Source organism: Bos indicus, chromosome 9 (assembly GCF_029378745.1).
Source record: "Bos indicus isolate NIAB-ARS_2022 breed Sahiwal x Tharparkar chromosome 9, NIAB-ARS_B.indTharparkar_mat_pri_1.0, whole genome shotgun sequence".
NCBI lineage: Eukaryota > Metazoa > Chordata > Mammalia > Artiodactyla > Bovidae > Bos > Bos indicus.
The window spans coordinates 62,343,774-62,356,507 of NC_091768.1; the positions used below are offsets into that span (position 1 = coordinate 62,343,774).

Here is a 12,734-nt window from a genome sequence, read left to right on the forward strand (position 1 = left end):
TGGAGGAAGAAAGTGCTTTTTGGCACAAAGCTTGTATGAAAGACCCAAGTCCAAAGTCATTAACTCTGTTGGCTCCTTTTCCTCTGCTAAAACCTTATAAAAGGCACTCATGCTATCTGAGTCATGAACCTACTCCTGTGTACCAATTCATTTCACTGAATGAGCCCTAATCACTTAGATTTTGAAGAGTAGTCAAGTTGTTAGATCTGACTAATGAACCTTTCCAACATATACACCATTTACTGTAAGCAATACTAGACCCACACAGCTAAATTACATGTCATTTAATCTCCCAAAAAAGCAGGGAGCTTAAATAGTGGGATTCAGCTCTGAATCAGTCACTTAACAGGTTTACCCTGTAATCTTGGTGTTTAGTTAACATTCAGGAAACAGCAGAGCCATGCAAGTCATTCAAGACTGCCCAGTAGGTTGGAAATTGGTAGGTGTGAACACAGAGTATATGATTTTCACAACTTTAAATGAAGTCGTTCATATTTTGGCAATGTTGTGACCACTGTGAATAAATAGAATGGCTCATCTAGTGGTTTCTCAGTTACCAAGAATATAGGCAAAATTCTGCCTTCATTTTTAAAATGCCTCAAGGTCATTCTATAGGAATGAAATTCACCCTCACTTAAGTGCAAAGCCATGGACCAGGCACAGTGGGGCACACAAGATTGGGTCCATCGTGGTCCCTTCCCCTTGGAGTCCACATTCAAGTGGGAGATGAACATGATACAAGGCATAATGGGGTAAGTGTCTTCTAAAGAAAGAGATCCTTCTATAGAAGGTGGGAGAAAGGAGACCTTAATTCTAACCTGCAGATCAGGGAAGATGACAAAGAGGAAGTGGACCTAAAGGATGAAGGAAATTTCAGTTGGAGGAGAATGAGGATGATGGCATTCCAGAAAGATGGAATACCAGGAACAATGGCATGGAGGCATGAAACCATTGCTAGAACTATATAATCATATCAACTCCTAAATCCTACTTACATGTCCTGCCTACACTGTGCTCAAAGCATAGAGGTCTTGAAACAAAGAAACCTAGTACTGCCTCTTCTTCTGTGCTCTAAAGATACATGAAGACTTCAAGCACCTTTTATCACAGTTATAGTCAGAAGAAACTAAACAGTATCTTCATCATTCTATACCCAGACCATAATAATAGTCCTTATTGATCTTCTGGCCATGGGCTCTGTTTCTAATCCATTCTGTTCACTGAGGCTTCATGAACCTTCCTATAAGATGCATTTCTTCAGGTAAGAAGAACTCATGGTGTGGAAGAACTTACAGTCCTCTTCTAGAGCATTCTAGTATTCACAAGATAAAACTGAAACTCCTCAGCCTGGAACTCAAATCTCTCCTTGATCTGGTTTCAGTCACTCATTCCATCTTAAACTTTTGCTCCTCCTCATCGTGCAAACCAGGATGGCATCTTATCACTAGGAAGCTACACAGAATTCAGGACATAGAAAGAAGACAACTCTGTTAGGATTGATCAGAGACAAGGAAAAGAGCAAGACTCTGAATGGTGTGCCAGAGAGAGAGGCTTGCTAGCAAAGAGCTGGTGAGAGAAAAGACTTTTGTTTTTCTCAGTGAAAACTGCATTTCAAATTTGAACTTTAAAAATCAAAATAAAGTCTTAATGAGATTTTAACTCACATCATATTTGGTCTAGTGAATCTCCTCCACAGCTATTTAAGATGATCATTTATTTATTTGCTCAACAAACATTGACTGAGTGCCCATACTATGCCAGGCACTGTTCTAAGTTCATGAGGTTAGAGTGGTAAACATGACAGAAATAGCCACAGAGGGTTTAGTAAAAACTAATATGGCAACATCAAAATCAAGTGGTTATGTAAAAAGAAAGAATCTTTGTATACCATTACAAGTTAATCATTAAAGGGATGTTGCCTATAAGTTTAAATTATATATAATGCCCTGATGGCTCAGATGGTAAACCGTCTGCCTACAATGCGGGAGACCCAGGTTCGATCCCTGGGTCAGGAAGATCTCCTGGAGAAGGAAATAGCAACCCACTCCAGTACTCTTGCCTGGAAAATTCCACGGACATAGGAGCCTGGTAGGCTACAGTCCATGGGGTCGCAAAGAGTCAGACACGACTGAGCGACTTCAATGTCAATGTCAACGGGTCGTTGACATCTATGGGAGCCCTGCCTCCCAGGTGAGTGCCAAAGGCAAGAAGTGTTAGTCATTCAGTCATGTCCAACTCTTTGCAATCCCATGGACTGTAGCCTGACAGGCTCGTCTGTCCATGGAATTCTCCAGGCAAGAATACTGGAGAGGGTTGCCATTCTCCTCTTCAGGGGATCTTCCTGACCCAGGATTTGAACCCAAGTCTCCTACATTGCAGGCAGACTCTTTACCATCTGAGCCACCAAGGAAGCCCAGGTAATGAGTGTTCAGCAAAAATACCTTTGTTTAGTTCACAGAAGACATCCTGATCAGACCCAGCAGTGAATGGCTGCAGGAAGGAAGAAATTAACACATCTCCTCCAGAGCCTAGCTGGAACCAAGACTTTAACTTCTTCCCTTTTAGTATAAAAGAAGCCTAAACTCTAACTTGGGGAAGATGATTCCTTGGGACATTAATCCATCAGCTTCTCAGTCTTTCTGAATAAAGTTACTATCTTCTTGCCCCAACACCTTATCTCTCAATTGATTGGCCTATCGTGGGGTGAGCAGCACAAGACTGGACTCAGTAACAGTAAGGCCAGAAGATGTGTATGTGATGTGCGCTCACACACCCACACTCCAATAAAGCAGAGAAGGGACTAGGTAACAAGATGGGCCAGAAAAGACAGATGCTCCTTCATTTCACTGGCAGATTACCCATCCACCATATTCTACCTGTCCTTCTGAAGAAAGGTGACGCCTATAAACATTGCTAAAATTTTAAATAGGGACAACAAGATACATTTCCTTATCAATGTCCCTATTCTTTCTCTTAAATTATTTTTAGTTCTTTCTGAGATATTTTCTATTGCACCCTTAAACAAGAGTAATACCGTCACAAGAATTTCAGTTTTATAGAAATTGAGTCTACTTTCAGATCTGCTTGGTTAACAACAACAGAAATCAACTTGAGCTAGCTTTATTGAAAGGGAAATTTTAATTTAAGGTTACAAGGGTAATTCATAAAACCCAGGGGCATGAAGGCAGCCAAGCTTCAGAAGGGTCTATAGCAAAGACCCAGAAAACCATTGGGGGCCTCTCGATTTCTCCTTATTTCTCTAAGTACTCCTGTCCCTTCTCTCTCTCTCTCTCTCAGGTCATCTTTATCTGGGTGATTTGCCTCTGCTTGAGTTTTCACTAACTCAGTTTAGGCCATAAAGAAAAGGTTACTGGCTGTCTCTAAATCTCAGCACCAAATTTCTGGGAGTGAGACTCTAACTGGCTGAGCTTAAGTTTACTCTGTTCTATTCAACGGTAACAGGGCTTGGTATCCATAACACAAACATTATGCCAGGGTCCTGTTAGTAGAAGTAACATGGTGAGCTGGTAAGATCATCAGAAAATTGTCTCTGATACCGGGAAAGTGCAATTTCATGAAAATACGATTCCTCTTAGCACTGATAAATTTCAAGGTTCGGTAACTTACAAGTTACTCTGCTAGAAAGGAATACAAAGAAAAGGAAGAATAATGTGTTTAACAAATAAACCCAACATCCTTTTCCATCCAAATTTTATAGTACATAAGAGCAGTGATTCTCAAACCTTGTGATCTCAAGGCCCCTTCACAATCTCAAAAGTTATTGATGACCCCAATGAGCTTTTGCTTATGTGGGTTACATCTATTGATAGTTACCATATAAACATTGGGCTTCCCAGATGGTGCAGTGCTAGAGACACTGCCTACCAATGCAAGAGATGCAAGAGATGTGGGTCTGATCCCTTGGTCAGGAAGATCCTCTGGAATAGGAAATGGCAACCCACTCCAGTACTCTTGCCTGGAAAATTCCATGGACAGAGGAGCCTGGTGGCCTACAGTCCATGGGATCGCAAACAAAATTAAAATACATTTGAATTGGTTACAATAAAACTAAAGTCAAGTCCTGTAGAATAATACTAGAATAATATTGGTTCTACTCCAAACCGTTTTCTTTATGTGTTGACTCAAAGGATTATTTCTTGGAGGCTTGCAGAAGTTTCTTTTCTGGTTGAAAGAAAAAGGCAGCATCTGGGCAGGGTGCTTTCTCATTGGTAACTCACAAATCTAGCTCTATTCTATTTAAACTTCATCTTCTACAGGTGAACCTTTTTACAAAACAGAAATAGAGTCAGAGATGTATAAAATAAATTTATGGTTTCCAGGGGGAAAGGGGAAGGGGAGGATAAATTGAGAGATTCAGATTGACATATACACACTAGTATACATAGAAGAGATAACTAATAAGAACTTACTGTATAGCACAGGGAATTCTACTTAAAATTCTATAATGATCTATATGGGAAGAGAATCTAAAAAAGAGTGAATATATGTATAACTGATTCACTTTGCTGTACAGCAGACAACTACACAACATTGTAAACCAACTATACTCCAATAAAAATTAATTTTAAATAAATACATAAACTGCCTCTGTCTCAAATTGACAGGAAATGAGGAAGAAGGGGGTGAAATTTTTCTTATGGGGTCCCATCACAAACCATACATAGTAAGTAGTTAAGAGAACAGAAGTCAGATTACTGCCCTCTGGCTTAATAAACTCTCTTCACTCACATTTCACAACTTTGGTTGAAGATACAAAATTCATAAGTTATTTAATTTTCTTTATCCAATGCCAGTATATTTTTATAAAATGAAACAAGGAAATATTTCCTTGGACCACATGCTGAGTGGCCAAAGGCAACGAATGTATTTTATGATAATACATTTGCACAAGAAAGAAAAGAAGAGAATAAGACATTATCCTGTGTAGCTACTAGAGTTTCATCCAGGGCTTACTCCCACTCTATCCTGCCAAACTGCTGATCTAGGGTCTGGGACCCAATATGCCATAATACAGAGTCAGGAAATAACTCAGTTACTTGGCAAATGCAGGGACTTGATTTGGAGAATATCCTTTTCTCCAGTTATCTTTTATACTAAACCACTTTCCCATGAGCTTCATACGGAAACATTTAGATTCCTCCTTACACTAAAATCTCCAAAACTAAACAACTAAAATCCAGTGCCTTTGGTTTAATTTTAAAGAGAGAATGCAACAAAACACCCATACAGGATGACATAAACCAGAACAACAGTTTTGTAAAAATATAATCAGCCGGGTAACAAAGCACACACTAGTAACTTGTTATTTGGACCAAATAACAAAATGTTTGTTTACATGATTTTTTTTTTTTTTTTTAGTTTTTCTAAAGCTAAAAGATTCACATTTTTGTTAGATACTTTTCAGAATTTAGAGTATGCTTCTTCCAGCTTCTCCTGGGTCAGTGGTTGGGCAGGATATGGTGACACTAGGACCTGTATAAAACTTTTTAGTGGCCACATAAGATCATGTCTAGGGGACTTTCCTGGTGGTTCAATGGCTAAAACTCCCCACTCCCAATGCAGGGGGCTCAGGTTCAATCCCCAGTCAGGGAACTAAATCCCACATGCTGCAACTAAAAATCCTGTAGGCTGAGACTAAGACCTGGCACAGCCAAATAAATGACAAAGTAAATAAATGAATATTTAAAAAGAAAAAGATCATGTCTAATCACTTCATTCTTTACTTATGTAAATGTATTGCCTCTTGTAAAAAATATTTGTTGTCTCAGGCCACCTAGCACATGTTTCAAGAAAGTACTTTGCTGTTTTACTGTATAAGAAAATAATGGTGGGAGTTCCCTGCCAGTCTAGTGGTTAGAATCCAGCACTTTCAATGCTGGGGCCTGGGTTCAATCTCCGGTCAGGGAACCAAGATCCTGCAAACTGCACAGAGTAGACAAAAAAAGAAGATACTGGTATTGGGTAAAGAAAATTAAATAACATGTACTTGAGTCCTGAAAAATATTATTTACATATACTGAGTACACCAAGGCTGTATATTGTCATCCTGGTTATTTAACTTATATGCAGAGTACATCATGAGAAACGCTGGGCTGGAAGAAGCACAAGCTGGAATCAAGATTTCTGGGAGAAATATCAATAACCTCAGATATGCAGATGACACCACCCTTATGGCAGAAAGTGAAGAGGAACTAAAGAGCCTCTTGATGAGAGTGAAAGAGGAGAGTGAAAAAGTTGGCTTAAAGCTCAACATTCAGAAAATGAAGATCATGGCATCTGGTCCCATCACTTCATGGGAAATAGATGGGGAACCAGCGGAAACAGTGTCAGACCTTATTTTTTTGGCTCCAAAATCAGTGCAGATGGTGATTGCAGCCATGAAATTAAAAGACGCTTACTTCTTGGAAGGAAAGTTATGACAACCTAGATAGCATATTAAAAAGCAGAGACATTACTTTGCCAACAAAGGTCCGTCTAGTCAAGGCTATGGTTTTTCCAGTAGTCATGTATGGATGTGAGAGTTGGATTACAAAGAAAGCTGAGCGCTGAAGAATTGATGCTTTTGAACTGTGGTGTTGGAGAAGACTCTTGAGAGTCCCTTGGACTGCAAGGAGATCCAACCAGTCCATCCTAAAGGACATCAGTCCTGGGTGTTCATTGGAAGGACTGATGTTGAAGCTGAAACTCCAATATTTTGGCCACCTGATGCGAAGAGCTGACTCATTTGAAAAGACCCTAATGTTGGGAAAGATTGAAGGCAGGAGGAGAAGGGGACGACAGAGGATGAGATGGTTGGATGGCATCACCAACTCAATGGACATGAGTTTGGGTGGACTCCGGGAGTTGGTGATGGACAGGCAGGCCTGGCATGCTGTGGTTCATGGGGTCACAAAGAGTCAGACACGACTGAGTGACTGAACTGAACTGAACTGGTATTTTATTTCTTAATAAAATTATTTATCATGTATCAGATGTATAGTAATATGTTATTTCATTTTTTAAAATGGTAATCATTTCAAAATTGGGGAGTTAATATTCAAGCCTTTATAAAATACAATCAAAATAAATATCTCATATTAATAGACAATGTCTAGGAGGATAGGCTAACCTTGTCTCCTGGGCACGTTTAGCCATGGTTAAAATATCAGGGTTCTATTCATTTTATATCTTATAAGATTAAGAAGTTTGGGAAACTTAGCACTTCAGGATTCATTGCTGAGCAAAGACATTAAGGACTTCAGCATTTTCTATATCTGGGTTCCAACAATAGTATTGGGCTTCCCAGGTGGCACCAGTGGTAAAGAACCCACCTGCCAATGTGGGAGACTTTTAACAGTCACAGTTTCAATCCCTGGGTCCAGAAGATACCCTGGAGGAGGGCATGGAAACCCACTCCAGTATTCTCACCTGAAGAATCCACCAGACAGAAGACCCTGATGGGCTACATTCCATAGGGTTGCAAAGATTGGGACACAACTGAAGTGACTTAGCATACACAACGATAGTATTAACTCCAATGTTCCGTGAGAAGCTCAGTACTCACCAACCAAATGAAATGATAGATTGAAGCATTAGAATTTTTACAGGATGATTTACATAATTTGCAGAAAGCCAGAATGGGATTTTTCTTTATGTAATGCACAAAAATTTCTTTCTGGTCTGCCTCCAAAATAAAGACAAGTGTTAGCCCTAAAGTAATAAAATTTCTCTGTTTTTTAGATCCAACTCTACTCTTTTAACGTTAGTATCCACAAAAATTGAAATCTATTTTAGCACCCACATATTGTGTAAATTAATATAAAGAGAATACTGAAGGATGAAGTTTAAAGTGAGCCAAATAAGAAAAGTTTTCATTTTTCCATGGAACGAGAAAAAAATTACTAGAAAATGATTCTTAAAATTTTTCCATTATTCTAAAGCTCCTTGTTTGTGGAAACTATCCAATTTTCCAAAAAAAATATTATCCTTAGGTCTTTGTTCAAGAGCATATTTATTAAGTTATGATTTAAAAATTATTGCACTTTTATTATTACTATTAACTACCTTTTTTAACACTGGAAACATTTCTGATGCCAAAGAAAGAATTTTTTATCAGCAGCTTTACCATACTATTTTTATTTTAATAAAACAAACACAAAATCAAGTCATAAGATCATTAGGCAAGAATAGATGACAAGATTCCATTTCTAGTAATTGCTAAGTAGCTCATATTAGACCAATCCTCTCAAAGTAACAATTATAAACTCTGGACAAAACACACACACACACAAAACCAATGTCTGAAGCCATTTGAGAGTAGCCAAAAGCTGACAAAAAATTGGTTGTCAACATTTAGAGGAAAAGCTTGGCACTTGGATAATTGCCCATTTTTAATGTCCTTTTTCCTGAATGTAGTCCACAAATGATGTCACTAGAAAGCAACTAAAGGTTGAATAGAAACCTCACTGGCTCAGTAATCAGAAGACAATATTCAGAGCAACAGTAGCTGGAAAATGGAGGGGGAAATAATGGAAAGAAGAGAGCCCCAAAGGGGAAGCCCCAAATTCTACATATAAATTCTAAGAAAATCTCTGGCCAACTCTAAAGTAAGCATATGTTAGGCTAATACCAAGATGCCCAGCTAAGGCTGAAGGAACTAAACAGAAATATTAGTTGCTGTATAACACAGGAGAATTTAGAATTTCAGATTGGATTAGCCAGGTTAATTGCCTGCTAAAACAGAAGAACACTACTCTTTATAGTAACCTAACAGAGGCCAGGGTCTCTGCAACATACTATTCATAGTATACATGATACAATCTAAAATTACTAGACATGAGGGGAGATAAGAAAATACGACTCATACACAAGAGAAATGACAGTCAAGTGAAACCAACTCCAAGATGACTTAGATGTAAAATTAACAAGTGTGTTAAAACAGCCATTACAATAGTGCTCAAATATATAAAGCAATATAATGAGTGGACAGAAAATAACCAAAGAGAACTGGAAATTATAAAAGAATTAAATGGAAATACTGGAATTAAAAATATGTCTGAAATAAAAAACTCACTGGATGAGCTTAACAGTAGGTTGGAAATAACAAAAGAGTCAGTCAATGTGAAATCAGATCAAGAGAATTATCCAAATGAAGAAGAAAGAAAACATTTTAAAAAAATAAAGCTTCAGAGACTTATGAGGAATAGGAAATAATAGTACATACTAATAATATTATACCTGGAATAATACATATATTATTAATATACATAATAATAATACATGTATGGCAACCCACTCCAGTGTTCTTGCCTGGAGAATCCCAGGGACAGGGGAGCCTGGTGGGCTGCCGTCTATGGGGTTGCACAGGACTTAGCAGCAACAGCAGCAACGAATGCTCTTCAGACTGAAGGGAAATAGAAAGATGGATCTCCCAAACGGATCTTCAAAAATGATAAATACATGGGTAAATATAAAAAACAATCTTTCTGCTCTTTTCCTTAAAATAATATTACTGTTTAAAATGTATAGCCTTGTATTGAGGGGTTTATTTCACACAGCTATGTGATATGTATGACACTTGAGAGGATGATGGAGGAAACGGGCTAAGTGCAGGTAATCAGGGCAAGAAGAAACTTCCTGACAGCTTTTTCTCTCTTTCTTTTTAAAATATTTATTTATTTATTTGGCTATGCCGTGTCTTAGTTGTGACACTCTGGATCTTCAATCTTCATTGCAGCTTGTGGGATCTCTTAGCTTCAGCATGCAGGATCTAGGTCCCTGACCAGGGATTGAACCTGGGCCCCCTGCATTGGGAGCACATAGTCCTAGCCACTGGAACACCAGGGAAATCCCTAGATTTTTCTTTTTTTTTTCTTTCAGTGTGCAACTTCCATTCAGTAAAGTGCACAAATCTAAGTGGACAGCTGGATGACTTTTTTAATTTTATTGAATTTACAACTTTATTGATTTTACCACAGTGTGTTAATTTCTGCTGTAGCAGATGCACAGATTTTTACATATGCATTCACCCAAGTAACCACCACCAAAATCAAGATGTAAAACATTCCAGCTTCCCCAGAAGGTTCCCTCATGGCCTCTCTCATTTGATGCCATTCTTCTTGCCTCTGTCACCCCAAAATAATTGTACCTGTCCTAACAACCATTTTCCCCCATGTTTGCTTTTCCTACCTTTTAGTCTTCTGTTCTACAAAAGTGATCTTTAAGGCTGTATTAGTTGGCACCCCTGGAGAAGGCGATGGCACCCCACTTCAGTACTCTTGCCTGGAAAATCCCATGGACGGAGGAGCCTGGTAGGCTGCAGACCATGGGGTTGCGAAGAGTCGGACATGACTGAGCGACTTCACTTTCACTTTTCACTTTCATGCATTGGAGAAGGAAATGGCAACCCACTCCAGTGTTCTTGCCTGGAGAATCCCAGGGACGGGGGAGCCTGGTGGGCTGCCGTCTCTGGAGTCGCACAGAGTTGGACACAACTGAAGCGACTTAGCAGCAGCAGCAGCAGCAGTTGGCACCCCTATCAAAGGCTCATTGGAGCGAGATGTATATCTGTTCTTTAATGGTAGAAGAAGAGACTAATTAATTTCTGAAAAAAGGAGGCATGAGTGTGAAAAAGACAAAAGGGCATTGAAAGAGGAGAGGAAGGGAGATGCTTTCTTGAACATGCCGAACCTACCAACTCCATGGAATGAAAACAAACAGTACCTCTCTTCAAATTTCCCCCACAAGCCTGTAAACAGCCACAGAGCCCGCCTGGGAGAATCTCGAAGACTTCCGGTTCCAGCTTTCTCTGATTTAACAACCTCTGCAAATGGGCTTCAAAGCTCTTCCCCAAAGCAATTCCAGCAGGGCTGAATGCCCGTGGCAGCCAAGGGCACCCTGGCTCCGAGTCCCAGGACTTGTTAATGATGATGCTGTTGGCCTTGAGTGGAGGCTTGCTGATTAGGAGGCAGTAGGTGGGGAATGCAGCGAGCTCTGAAGATAAGTGAATTCATTACTGCAGGGTGTGCAGTAACGGCTCACATCAAAAGCCAGCAGCAAGAAGGGCTCTTTGATCTCCAGTTCAGTACCCTTTCAAGTGGTTCCCATTCTCCTTCCCAGAAAGTTCTTGCTTCTTCCTCCCTTGATTTCTGGGGAGAATTCTAATGAGTGACCTCCAGGCCAATCCACCCACCCAGTGGTATGCAGGAGAGAGGCTGGAGCATGAGCCAAAATCCACAGTCAGTTCCCTGAAGAGCAGCACAGCCAAAGCCCCTGTCCCCAGCCACACAAAATGAGAGCATAGCTTTTAAGAGCAACTCATGCACCAGGAGACCTGTACAAGAACGCTCTCAGCAGCATTGCTGCAAACAGCTCCAACAGCCAGCAACAACAGAATGACTACTTTGTTATGTGTCCTAACAATGGAATACTATGTAGCCAGGAAAATGCCTGGACTCCATCTCTGGGGAACCACACAGAGGCCTCTTACAAACATGATATTGGGTAAAAGAAACCAGCAGGGAAATAATAGGTGGTGTATAATCCCATTTCTATAAATTGTAAAGCTTGCGAGGATAAATTATAGTGTTTCCAGATTAATAGTTAGGTGGCCAAAGCATAAGGAGAAGCAAAGAAACAATTGACATTAAAACCTGGAATCTAGAAAAATTATATTGATGAACCTATTTGCAAGGAAGGAAAAGAGATGCAGATGTAGAGAGTGGACTTGTGGACACAGTGAGGGAGGAAGAGAGTGAGAAAAATGAAGAAAGTAGCATCAACATATATACATTATCAGGTGTAAGATGAGTAACTGATGAGAACTTGCTGTATTCTCATCACAGCAGGCTCTGGCTCTCTGTGATGACCTGGAGGGATGAGATGGGGGAGGGGTGGAAGGCTAAGGAGGGAGGGAATGTATGTATATGGCTGTATACATACATATATGTATGTATGTATATGTATGTATGGATAGATGGATATGTATATGGCAAATCAGCAAATTATGGCTGATTTGCATTGTTGAATGGCCACAACCAACACAACATTTAATTTTTTTAATTTTTAAATTAAAAACAAACAAACAAACAAGAAAAACCAGGAAGGACTGGGACTTCCCTGGTGGTCCAGTGGTTAGGATTCTGCACTTTCAATGCTGAGGGCCCAGGTTCAATCCCTGGTCAGAGAACTAAGATTTCCACAAGCTGCCTGGAAAAAAAAAAAAAAAAAAGAGTTCCTGCTGACTGTTAAAAAAAAAGACAGGGAAGAGGGGGAGGAGTGTGGCCAAGCAAGGGGGCTGTGTTTCTGGGAGCCAGGAATGGTCTACTTCTTGATCCCTACAATGGTTTCCTGGGTATTCCCTTCTTTATGTTCTATTTTTTTTTTCCTTCTGATCTTTTCAGTGACTGTATCACACAGTTTTAATAAAAGGGCTTCACAAAAGCAAAGCCTGAGAAATTCAAGACTATCTCGGAGAACTGGGGTTAAAAAAAAAAAAAAAAGCAGTCTGCTCAGCTGCTGTGATGCCTAATAAAGCTGCAAAGGCAGCCCAAACCCGCAGGCTGTCAGAGGCACCAAGTGCAAGCATGATGCATGCTGTGGAGATGAATCCTTGCATGAAGGTTTCACTGAAAAGAATTCTGTCCTTGGCCGCCCACCCTTCAGCAGCACCAGCCTGGGTGCTTTGTGGCTCAGAGAGGCTGGGGGAGGCCCACCTTTCACCGGGAAGCTCCCTG

The 12,734-nt window shown here is 39.9% G+C and overlaps 1 non-coding gene across 1 annotated transcript; it reads left to right on the forward strand.

Annotated features, from left to right (window-relative positions):
• Positions 1-12,114: 12,114 nt before the first annotated feature.
• Positions 12,115-12,187, forward strand: TRNAE-UUC (transfer RNA glutamic acid (anticodon UUC)). Its single transcript has one exon. It is a non-coding gene; the product is annotated as a tRNA-Glu (tRNA).
• Positions 12,188-12,734: the final 547 nt, after the last annotated feature.